Raw genomic sequence first — 13,572 nt, 5'->3', positions numbered from 1 at the left:
TAGGCTCCTCTGTCCATGGGATTCTCCACGCAAGAATACTGGATTGGGCTGCCATTCCCTTCTCCAGGGGATTGCCCCAACCCAGGGACCGAATCCGTGTCTCCTATGTCTCCTGCATTGGGAGGTGGATTCTTTACCATCTGAGCCACCAGGAAAGTCCCAAAGGCCTGGAAAGATTTCATCAATTTTGGATAACTTTGAAGGGTCATTTCAGATTGAGAACATTGTATGAGTTCAGATGAGGTCCTTCTGCAATGGCATCACAATTAAAGTTTTCTTTCTACACAGTCATTCACTCCACCACAGATGTTGATGCTAAGGCCAAACACCAATAAAATTTCTGCATACAAATATTTATTTATCTCAGAGCCTGTTTTTCTTTTGTTTGTTTTTGTTTTGGCAGACGGTTCCAAGAAGCAAAGTCTAAAATGATACTCGGAACATGGGTCACTGGTTGGCTAGCTGGCAATAAGGACCAACACCCCCCCAAACCCATCACTCCTGGTGAGTAGCAGAAATACTGTTAGTTCCTGAAAGGTGGATGTGGTACAGTTGTTAGAGCAGTCACCAAAGTTCAAAATGAGATAGGACACCACTATAATGGAATAAAGTGGAAGGTATACCTGTACTTTTAGAGGTAGAAGGAAAAACATGATCATAAAGACTAGGAATTTGAATGAAAATTTCTGAGGTCAATCAACTAAGTGGAGAAATACAATGAGAAGTTGATGAAAAATCAACAACAGGACAAAGTCTGAAATCCAGAAGTTCCTGTTGGCTCATACAAATAAACTCTTCTTTCCTGCATCTAGAGTCTCAAAAAAGCTGAGAATCAGGTATAAAAATAATTACAAGATTAGTAGAGGTATAGAGGAGGTTGCCTTCTCAATTCTAGCAGGCCTACTCTGCCACAATGAGGCCTGATTAGGAAGAACTGAAGCTCTGAGTCTTGCGAAATAGATATACAATTCAATGCAATCAATGCACTCAAGGATCTTAAATCCAGTTTCCCAGGACCTTGTGGATCTATAGATGTAATTTAGCCTTACCTGCGGAAGCCTTTATCATTTCTCCTTTGTTTGAAGATGATGAAGCACATTCTGTTTTGTAAGATGGTGTGCATTCCCTTAGGATAAACTCTGCCATTCTTCTTGAACATAAGACAAATGACTAAGCTTAAGTCTCATTCTAACCCAGGCAGGGATGTTCTGTTTCTGCAAGAACTGCTGATGCTTCAGGACAATCCAAAATATGCAGCCTGGAGACTAGAAAATATTTACATATGGGACTAGATCCTATGTGTTCCAGTTAAAAGAGGGTCATCAATATAGAAGGATTTCCTCATGAAACAGGACTAAGGACCATGAAAGATGGTACTAAAAATGCTCCCAGAATGATTTTTTCTTTTTTAAGTTTTACTTTACTTTACAATACTGTATTGGTTTTGCCATACATTGACATGAATCCACCACGGGTGTACATGCGATCCCAAACATGAATCCCCCTCCCACCTCCCTCCCCACAACATGCCTCTGGGTCATCCCCGTGCACCAGCCTCAAGCATGCTGTATCCTGCATCGGACATAGACTGGTGATTCGATTCTTACATGATAGTATATATGTTTCAATGCCATTCTCCCAAATCATCCCACCTTCTCCCTCTCCCTCTCCCTCTGAGTCCAAAAGTCCACTATACACATCTGTGTCTTTTTTGCTGTCTTGCATACAGGGTCATCATTGCCATCTTTCTAAATTCCATATATATGTGTTAGTATACTGTATTGGTGTTTTTCTTTCTGGCTTACTTCACTCTGTATAATCGGCTCCAGTTTCATCCATCTCATTAGAACTGATTCAAATGTATTCTTTTTAACAGCTGAGTAATACTCCATTGCATATATGTACCACAGCTTTCTTATCCATTCATCTGCTGATGGACATCTAGGTTGTTTCCATGTCCTGGCTATTATAAACAGTGCTGCGATGAACATTGGGGTACATGTGTCTCTTTCAATTCTGGTTTCTTCGGTGTGTATGCCCAGCAGTGGGATTGCTGGGTCATATGGCAGTTCTAATGATTCTTGTTCCCTTACAGAAAGTGATTGCCCAGGAATGCTGGGACAGATTATTTTTTTAAGTCAGAGAAAGGTATGTTACATTAGGTGAGGAATCCCATCAGATGAATGAATGAAGACCCTAGAAGGCCCTTCACCAATGTGTTAAGGAATAGACTAAAGAGAGTAGTTGGCATCATTGAGAAGCTCAAAAGTAAATTTCTCTGTAGATCAAGGATGAGAATAGTAATTGTTTTTACAGCACTTTCTTGCCTTATGATAATAAGAGTGATAAAATACTGAAAAACACAGAGGCTGGTCATCTCCTCTCAATCACTTGTCAGAGGCCAGGTTGTGAAATTACTGGAACGTGCAAGAAAGCCTGAAAGGCAGCCAGAAGGACCAAATCCACATAACGCCAGAGAAACATTTACTAAAAAACACATTTATAGGGGCAAAACAGACAGGCGTACAAAAAGGGTGCTGCTGAATCTACAAAATCAAAAGAATTCAAGTTGGGATGATAAGGAGGCTGAGAGCTATACATCACAATAAAAACTCATGATTCCTTTATCAAAAAGAAACTAGAGCAGACATAAATAGCAGTTTCCTTAGTTTGGCCCGAGAGACTTATGTTCCTTTCCTAGGAAAACCATATATCAGGAAAAGAAAAGTGACTAAACATTTTGAGGAACCAAAGCTTCACTATACCTGCTGCTAAAGTAAGGCTTCAGGGGGCCATGTGATCTATGGAATTTCAGTTTGACACAATGAACTGAAATTATAATGTTGAAATGGTAATTCTTAATGGGATGGTAATAGGAGGTAGGACTTTTGGGCGATGTTTAGTTCATAAAGGAGAATTCCCTGGTGGCTCAGAGGTTAAAGCGTCTGCCTCCAATGCGGGAGACCCAGGTTTGATTCCTGGGTTGGGAAGATCTCCTGGAGAAGGAAATGGTAACCCACTCCAGTATTCTTGCCTGGAGAATCCCATGGATGGAGAAGCCTGGTAGGCTACAGTCCATGGGGTCGCAGAGAGTCGGACACGACTGAGCGACTTCACTTCACTTCACTAGGTCATAAAGGTGAAGTCCTAATGAATGGAATTACTGCCTTTATAAAAGGGACCTTTGAAAGCTCTCTCTCTCTCTTTCTATTATATGAGGGTTTCATGCCACAGAAGCTAAAATTTGTGCTCTTTTAGGTTACAGCCTCTAACCATTCAGCAGCCTTTCAGGAAGTCAAATCTCATGCACTCAGGGTTTTTCCAGGGAGCATAGGTATAGTTTTGAGTGCAGAGTGCTGAGAAAGAGAGACAGAGATAAAACAAAGTGCAGATGAATGAGAAAAATCTGAAAAGATGTTCAAGATATATGACTAATACACCTAGCAAAATGCTCCATGATTCTCTCTAGATTCTTCTTTATATCTAAAATATTTGTGCAATGATTAAAGAAATGTATAACGAATGAGAACTGTAAAAAGAGAAATTCACCATACTTTAGAAGTATCATTGAAACTATACTTTTTATAGGTAAACATAACTGAGTATAAAGAGTCCATCACACACTAGCAGGCACCCACACACACTCATGTGCAAAAATAATTAAGAGTGGAAAGATAGAAGAAAAAAATGAACCAAGTGTTATTTCAATACCAACTAGTGGCCACAAATCCTAACAGAGAGTAAATGTTTGGCTCTTGGCAAACTGCTGTCCACAGAAGCATAATATTGCTTGCATACATTTAAAAGATAACCAACTTATTTTAAAACTACCACCTAGGAAATTTTTCTCAGCAACCTAACATTCCAGGACAGCAACACATTCTGTATACATGATTTCACAAGATGATAACATACCAGCTTCAATTTGACATAGAGGTAGGTAGATGTAGGCAGCACTCTGGGACCATCCAGGAGGCTGTTAAAGCCTGCTAAAACTACTGGTTGGAAACTCTGATACAGTCACAAGTGTGAATAAAAATAAGGATGATGCAGGTGGGAATGAATATTTAAATCTAAGAATGTATGTTAGAAAACTTCTGGTTTCTTAAGGACTGTGAGGTTATTTATTTTTTGTTTGTTTGTTTTGTTCTTCCCTTCTCCTTATTCATCCAGTCACTGATCTGTAGAAATGAACCAAGGTCGTGGAGCTACAGTTTGGAATTGTAATTGGGATAGTAACAACCATGACCAGCTACGACTATAAACAAATCCCTTTTTCTCTTCCTTAAGGTCACCAAGAGGGTGAACCTGCCAGTTCAAGAGGTAAAAGAGTGTTAGCATATAATAAGAATCAACAAAAATTTTCTCTTCATGGTCATTGAAAGATGGAAATCAATGCGATCATCTAAATGTGCACTGTTCAGTTTTGCTTGTCATGGTAATCTCAGTGACTAAAAAATTATATTTAAAGCAAAACAAAATATATTTCTTGATCCATTAAAATTCTTAACATTCTTACAGAGTTATAGAAGTGAAATCATATTTAGTTTGTATTTTTACTCATATACATGCATTTTTTCTATTAAATAATGTGTGGCATATAAAAAACAAATTCTCTATATTTAAAATGTAAAGAATTCCCCAAAAGTCTGAAACATATGCTTCCTCCTCCTGTCTTTCCTAATGATGCCAAGCCGCATATAATTTTAAGTTAAGATGCTTGGTTGCTAACACCTTAAGGAAAGAGCTTCTTTTGCTCATCATGTTGTTCCCAAACCCAACATTGGTCAATAAAAATGTGTTTGAATAAATAAATAGAAAGTATCACAGCTAGTAGATAAGTGGTATATTATAATACTAAATATAGGACTGCAATATACAATAGTATTTAAAACCTGAGTTTCATGAAAGTAGTGAGGGAAGCTGGCTAGAAATTAAATATGTAACATATATAGAAAACTGTGAAAATCTTATGGATGAAACAATGTATGTACATGTGAGTAGGTGTGAATTATACACTTCCATTTAATACCTTAACAAGATAACAGTTAGATTAGTAGCATGTTGTAAGATCTCATGCTGACTAAGAAAAAAAATTTCACAAAAATTCTATCTTTTCATATTCCTCTATTATATAAGCCAGCTAGAGAAGACTGCTATCATTTTAATATGAAATACTAGAATTGTTGATGTGGCAGTAAACTCGGTGCTATTTATGACTTCATATTTAGACATAAGATGATTGCTTAACTTTAGTTCCTATGACTTCTACAAGCATTAAGCATGATTGAACCTCATGCAATATAGTACTGACAAATGAATCAACAGACAAAAATGTTGATATAAATCAAAATTATAGTATTTAAGACAGTATCTGACTCTACATTTAGTCTAGCATTCACAAAGTACTTTTACTTTAATTTATAAATGATATTTAGTACCAAAATATACAAAATAATCTTGGTAATTACTGATAAAACCGTTCAGTCATATTACAGATCTTTACTGTTCACTGACTATAATTATGTTAGATATACACAATAAATATCTGACAAGTACCATAAGACACGGGTATTTTTTGTTCTTTCTGTCACTGAAACAACAATTTTGAAAATGTTTAGTTGTATGTAGGTAAGCAAAGTATAAGAACATATTTACTTAAAGCTTTGGAATAAAGATTAAAACTCACAATGCTCAGTTGAATATGTTGAGAATAAAGAATTTCAGCTTGGGAGCTGCTAACAATCATTATATTTTCTGTAGCATAATAACTGGAGGATAAAATTTACCATTCCAAATAGATCAAAAAATAAAATGTATCCTGGAAAAATTCAATAAAGAACAAGCAAACCTTTTCTGAATAAAAGTATAAAACATTAAGGAAGTAAGAAGACAAATAAATGAAGAAATATTCTGTTAGTGAATAAGAAAAAGTTGTGTTAATAAGATGACAACTCTCTAAATTAAGTTACACTATTTTTTCATTCCTAAAAAAATCCTTTGGAGATTTTATAACTATTGCATAATATTTTTGTTTGTATATACATTTATTAAGATATGAGAACAGGAAAAATCTGAATAGAAAATGGAGAAGGCTAAACATTACGTTGCCAAATATCAAAATATATACTAAACATAAATCACTGCAAATACAAGTTATTAGTTGCTCAGTCGGCAATGGCACCCCACTCCAGTACTCTTGCCTGGAAAATCCCATGGACAGAGGAGCCTGGTAGGCTGCAGTCCATGGGGTTGCTAAGAGTAGCACACGACTGAGCAACTTCACTTTCACTTTTCACTTTCATGCACTGGAGAAGGAAATGGCAACCCACTCCAGTGTTCTTGCCTGGAGAATCCCAGGGACGGGGGAGCCTGGTGGGCTGCCGTCTATGGGGTCGCACAGAGTCGGACACGACTGAAGTGGATCAAACTCTGGTCTCCTGCATTAAAGGGAGACTCTTGAATGTCTGAACCACCAGAAAAGCCTGCAAATAAAATAATAATATCTAACTTATGAAAAGTTATATGAATGGAGCAGAATACAAATTATTTTCTAAAATAACCAGGATATTTTGCTATAAACTTTCTGGAAAGTCAATAAATTATTTTAATGTTATTCATGTGTCTGCATAAAAAAATTAAAATATGTATACATCTAGAAATAGAATGAAATTCAACTAAAATGGCAAATAAGGGGAATAATAGTTATATAAATGACAAAGCAATGAATAATTCTTACAAAAGAATAATTAACAAATGTTTGTAATTCTGAAAATGTCTTTGTTGTTTAAAAATAAAGAATTAGATGCCAAGATGCTAAACAGTAGCTATTTTTGTCCTTCTCAAAACAGTTCTCTGTTTTTCTGCAGCCAGGAAATGTTCTCCACTTTTAAGGATTGCTGTAATTAGATTAAAACGTTGAAAAATTGCAAGGATTTTCTATTACTGTCATAACAAATGACCACACATTTAGTGGCTTAAAATAAAGCAGATTTATTACCTTACAGTTCTGGGGAGCAGAAGTCTGAAATAGGCTAAAATCAAGGTGTCCCATGTCTGCCGTCTTCCTGAAGGTCCAAGGAGCATGTTTCCTTCCCGTTTTCAGTCTCTAAAGGCCATAGGCATTCCGGGGTCAACGGAAGAGGGAGGCAATCTTCAAATTCAGTTTATCATCTTCACATCCTTCTCTGACTCACTTCCACTTCTGCATCCTTCACTCGCTTTAAAGGACCCTCTTTATTATATTGAGTCCACTCTGATAATTCAGGACAGTCTCTTCATCTCACAGTCCTTAACCCTGACCCCATCTGGAAAGTCACTTTTGCCATATAAGTAAAATAAATAAAAGTTCCTATGACTAGAGAATGAATATCTTTGGGAGATCCATTATTCTTTCTTGCATAATGTGTTAAACTTATTAGTGAGTTTAAGGGGGCTTTTGGTATGTTTTTCTGTCTTTTTATTTTCTGAAAAGAATACACAATTATGTAGTTATATAATTAAAAAAGAAAAAAAAAAGATAGGAAGAAATCCAAATTGAAAATAATGCCCTAGATTAGGTGTCCAGAGATTCACATTCATAATGGTGCCTATTCTGGTAACTTGTTGTATATCTGTGAGCAAGTTACTTTCAAATTTCCTCTATTTAATTTCTTGAGAGATGATATGGGGAGGGTGGTGGGAGAGGGGTTCAGGATTGGGAACTCATGTACACCCGTGGCAGATTCATGTCAGTGTATGGCAAAACCAATACAGTATTATAAAGTAAAACAAAATAAAAAATTAATAAAATAAAATAAAGAGCAAAAAATAAATAAATAAAAAATAAAAGAAAAAAATTTAAAGATGTACAACTTTTATCTGAGGACTGAAAATCTGGACTAGGACTCTGCGACTTTATAAGATAGCTCTGACTGGAATGGCAGTGTAGGCAGAAAAGCAAGCTAATGTTCTCCAGCAGAACGCTAAAGGCAGTTTTAAAGTTGTTGCTAAGTCTGTTGGGTGTTATTTGGAATGCTTTCTCTGCGTTTTCCATGTTCACTTGTATTGTGGATAATTAAAATCCACACATAATACAAAATTCATTTACTCAGATGACACTTACATAGCAACTAGTTTATGCTGGACATGATGTTAGGGGAATACTTCTATGCCATAAGTAATATAAATAAAACAAATATACATTGTTGAATGATAAGCACAAAGATGAAACAGACATATTTCTGTGTCATAAGGCATTTAAAACTTTAGTTGAGAAGAAAGAATAACCACCTCTCTGAAGGCAGAGATTGTGTTTCTGGGCTCTGTATCCCCAAGTCCTCTAGCACTCTGCCACTATTGCCATCCAAGATCCCCTTTTTTCATGATCGATGGTTAAAAGAAACTCATGGGCTATTTCCTTTCCTAGCTTTGGTCTTACGTAGCCAAGGATCTATTTCACATAGATCATTTGGATGTGTAAAAGGAAACCATAACTCAACATGTTCCAGATTCATTGATTCAACCATGTTTCTGTCTTTAACACTAATCCTCTTCAAGGATTTCTAATTTCAGTGAATGGCACCAGACTTGTTTTGCAGCCAGAACCCTGAGTCATTCCTGATATTTAACCTCTCTCACCCACTCTATCAGTCAGGGTACCAGCAGGAAACAGAAGGCACATTCATTAGAATAACTCTTAAATATTTTAACTATGGGAGTCTTCATAAAGGGTGGACCGTAAGGAACAGTACAGTATCCTGGGACTCTTTGCCACCTCTGCCCAAAAGAGCCACTAGGATCCAGAAGGAAAGAGTCCTGCAGATCTGCTGACCGAAAAGAAGCAGCAATTTTGTTTGAGAATGGAGCCATCCAAGGCAACCCTACAGGGAGGTAGCCAGGGGAAGAAATGTCCTTACCTAACTGACTTACGTCTGTTGTATTCCAGTTGATTCTCACTATTAGCTAGACCAACACAAAAGCCAAAGATTAGGGAGCCACCGCTGTGGTCTGTGCAGGTCAGCCTCCCCTGGGACAAGAGGAGAGTGGCAGACAGGTGAGTGACTTCAAAGGAGCAAACTGAGTAAGCACAGTGTTGTTCCCCCTTTCTCTGCCACCAAGTCTTGTAAATATGTATTTAACCTGTCAGTTCCCTCCTACCTTCCCTAATATCACCACTAATCGGGTACATCTATGATAATGCACAATTAAAAATTTTTCTGGAAGTTCTTTCCAAATTAGTTTTGTCTTATTATTCTGACCCTTCCAGCTAGGCTGGATTGAGCTTCACACAATGCATATAAATCATGACCCCCTTCCCTATTTAAAAGATATCAATATTTTGATATTAGGATAAAGGTCAGAGTCCTTTAAATGTCCCCTCTCTGGAAAATTCTTCTATTTCTCATTACCTACCTAACTCCTCATTTTCCTTCAGATCTATGTTCAGTCCTCACTCCCTCTTCCAAGTAACCTTGTTTTTTCCTGAAAAATCATTTATTATTCACATCCATAGCATGACCAACTTCTACTGGTAATATATATTACTTTTGTAATATAACATTCATTTGAACAATTCTTGGTTTCTCCCATAACGTAACTGTGTCTCATTTTGCCTTAGTATTACATCCTCAGCGCTGGGATGGAACTAATAATAAAATATTGTAAAACACTGTAAAACACAATGAACCATAATGAATTTATCTTGAATGAATAAATGCCCTAACTAAAAATTCCATCAACTTACTTTTCCCCCATAATATACATAATAGATGATGTTCACACATGTGAAATACTTGCCCGAATGTTGTGAGGTTTTTATAAGTCTCTCTACAAACAGCTTATCCTCTCTTCATCTCGCCCAAGAACAAAGTTGGATATCTTGCTGAAATAACAGGGTTGATTTAGACTGAATTAGACTCTCTTCTGCTGGGATACTACCTTCTACCTTGCCCCAGTCTCAGCCCTTCCTTTGGCTGTAGGCTTCTTGTCATGAGGGTCTTAGTTGAACTGTCACTTTCTCAGTGAAATCCGCCCTAATGATACAGTATCAGTCAATATAACACCACACTGCTTTCTTTCCTTTGTATCACATAGCATGATCAAAATCTGTCCCAAGACTATCTTGCCTATATGTAACATATATAGACTGCACCCCACCAGGTTCCCCTGCCAACAGGATTCTCTAGGCAAGAATACTAGAATCGGTTGTCATGCCCTCCTCCAGAGGATCTTCCCAACCAGGGTATCAAACCTGTGTGTGTGTGTGTGTGTACGTGTGTTTGGACTTCCCAGGTGGGACTAGTGGTAAAGAACCTGCCTTGCTGATGCAGAAATGGATTAAAAAGAATTCTTTGAGATATCCTTTTGAAATACACACACACACACACACACACACACACACACACAGTAGAGAAAGACTGTACATATTGGAGATATTTATTACAGTTTAAAAGAATATTGACATCCTATAAAGAAAGAAGAACCAAAAATATCCAAGTCATAATATTCAACTTGGTGTTTAAGATTAGAACAGAGGACAAATATCTGCTTTCATTTACAAAAAAACGTTTTTAAGTTACATCATTTCATTTTTAAAATGTTATTCCTGGTAACAGGCTATACTTCATGGAAATGACACAATGGGTCTCTCCTTCTCTAAAAATTCATATATATCATCTTATCAAAACTCTGTGTGTGTGTGTGTGTAATTGTACTTTATTGAGAGAAAAGCAAAGATCGCAAATAATTGAATGTGTTCTGAAAAATTTTTATAGTGAAACTAACAGCAGGATCTACCCTATTACACAATTTGAGGTTTCTCTCTTATTTCCCTCACAAAATTAAGGAATTAAAAGTAAACAATTGCTACCAGTGTTTTAAGTACATTTACATTAAATATATGGAGTGGGTTAAGTTCCTCAATGAACTACACTCAAAAAAATCCATAAATATATATTTTTTCTTTATATATACTTGGTTTCTATCTCAAGCGCCAATTTCTTATGGTGGTAAAAAAAAACCATCTTGTCAATTTGGCATAAGTTGTCTTAAATCTTGCCCTCCACAGAACTGATTACTTTTCCCAGGAATAACGTTACCCACTAATATCCATTCTACTACACAGATATGGTAGGCAAATAATGGTACAACTATTTTTCTTGCACAGAGGTTGGCTTTGAAATGAATATGTGAATTATTTCTGGTTGATGAGGTATGAATGGAAAACATCCTGGAGAAGTACATTTATAATGGTTTTCTTGTCTTGTTTATAATGGTTTTCTCATGCCTAAAGAGTCAAAAAGTATCAATTCTCTTGCCATTCTGTTTTTTCTTGCTTTTGTTGGTAATGCATAAAATAGCTACACCCAATTTGATATTAGCTTGCAGACAAAGCCAATCCGAGAAATAGGCAATGCCAAGAGAATCTCTGAAAAATAGAATAAGAAACCTGCCATCACAACTAAAGTCATTTTACCTCTAGATTTCTTATTAAGTTAAAAACAATAAATTTGCTTATTGCTTACCATAGTTTAAGCCCTTACTTTATAGCAGACACTAAAGTTAATTTAAAGATGAGGGAATCAGGCTTAGAAAAATCCTGTGATTTCTTCCTCAAAACCACCAACACAGGTGGTGAGATACCAATACAGATATTTGACCCAAGAAATTTCAACCTCTCCTCCATGTAGTGCTTTGACACATACCAATTATCGTGGAGCTTACAGTTTCTACTACATGGCCTCATAAAATTTAAAGCAGTCATTATCTGAAACCAACAATCAAATCCTAGTCCCTCATCTCACTTACTAAATAAAGCATAGTTTTGGAAATATAATTAGAAAATTATATATCTGTAAACTGGCTATACCATTTCTAAAACAAGAACCTTGAGAAAAAAGATCTATGCAGTCTAATCTAAGTTTCTCCATCTTCTTATCACCTAGGCAAAAAAAATAAATAAAAATTTAAAAATTCTACCATAAGTTAGGAAGAGAGAGGTAAAAATGCAGAATATTACAGATTCACTTGGAGTTCTAAATATTAGTTTCTCAAAATGGAAAGACAACCTATGGACTAGGAGAAAATAGCTGCAAATGATATGAATGACAAGGTCTTAACTTCCAAAATATACAAACAGCTCATACAGCTTAATATAAAAATAAATCCAATCAAACAATGGGAAGAAGACTTAGACAAACATTTCTCCAGAGAAGATATACAGATGGCCAACAGTCACTTGGATAGATGCTTGAATACAGTAATTATTGATACTAGAGAAATATGAATCAAATCTAACAATGAAGTTATAACCTCACACTGGTTAGAATGGCCACTGTAAACAAGTCTACAAATAATAAAGGATGTAGAGGGTGTGGAGTAAAGGAAACCCTTCTACACTCTGGGTTGGAATGTAAATTGTGCAGCCAGTATAGAAAACAATGCAGAGGTTTCTTAAATAAATAAAAATAGAGTTATCATATGATCCAGATATCCCACTCCTGGGCATACACTCAGAAAAGATGAAAACTAATTTGAAAAGAAAAAAAATACGTGCACTCCAGTGTTCACAGTAGTACAATGTGCAATGGCCAAGACATGGAAGCAACCTAAGTTGGTTCCATCGATAGATGTATGGATAAAGGAGATTTGGCATATATATATACACAAAGGAATATTATTCAGCCATAAAAAGAATGAAATATTGCCATTTGTAACAACATGAATGGACCTAGAAATTATCACATAAAGGGAAATAGATCAGACAAAAACATACCAGTATATCACTTATATGAGAAATCTAAAAAAGTATACAAATGAACTTATTTACAAAAGAGAAACAGACTCACAGACATAGAAAATAAGCATGGCTATCAAAGAGAAAGTGAGAGGAAGGGATAAATTAGAAGTTTCTGATGAACAGAACAGACATACACCATAATATATAAAGAGATAAACAACAAGCATTTGCTGTAGACCAAAAGGAACTATATTCAATATCTTGTAATAACAGAATGGAAAAGAATTTGGGAATCCCCCATCACCTGACTATCCCTTTTATGTATTTTACTCATATTCTAGGCATTGTAAAAATGATGTGTCAAATATCAATCCCTCAACTGGAATCTAAGTTCCATAAAGAAAAGAATATTTGATTCCAAATTCCACAATTTGGTTCACAGATATAATTTCATATAAGACAATAATTTGTTTAATACATGATCAAATTGCTACATGCTTGGTCTAAAAATAGAAAAGACAGCAAAGCATGTTTTGAGTGTAATTGAATGCTTAAACTAAGCAAGGAACTAGGCTAAATGTGATACACACTGTTTGATTTAACTTTCAAAATAAGCCTATAAGGTGGGCTTTCTGAGAAAACTTAAGTTGAGAGATATTAAACAACTTATCTAATGGAAAATGGGTAGAACAGACAGACTGTGAGATCATTAAAACTCTTACAGTAGAATGTGTTGACATCTTTGTTGGGAAATCAATTCAAACAAGACACACAATGATAAATTATTGTACAATCTGTGAGAAGGTAGTTTCATGAACAACTAGTATAAAAACAACATTGAGTTCAATTAAGTT

Source organism: Ovis aries, chromosome 14 (assembly GCF_016772045.2).
Source record: "Ovis aries strain OAR_USU_Benz2616 breed Rambouillet chromosome 14, ARS-UI_Ramb_v3.0, whole genome shotgun sequence".
NCBI lineage: Eukaryota > Metazoa > Chordata > Mammalia > Artiodactyla > Bovidae > Ovis > Ovis aries.
The sequence above is the reverse complement of the archived record's forward strand: the minus strand, read 5'-3'. Positions refer to the sequence as shown.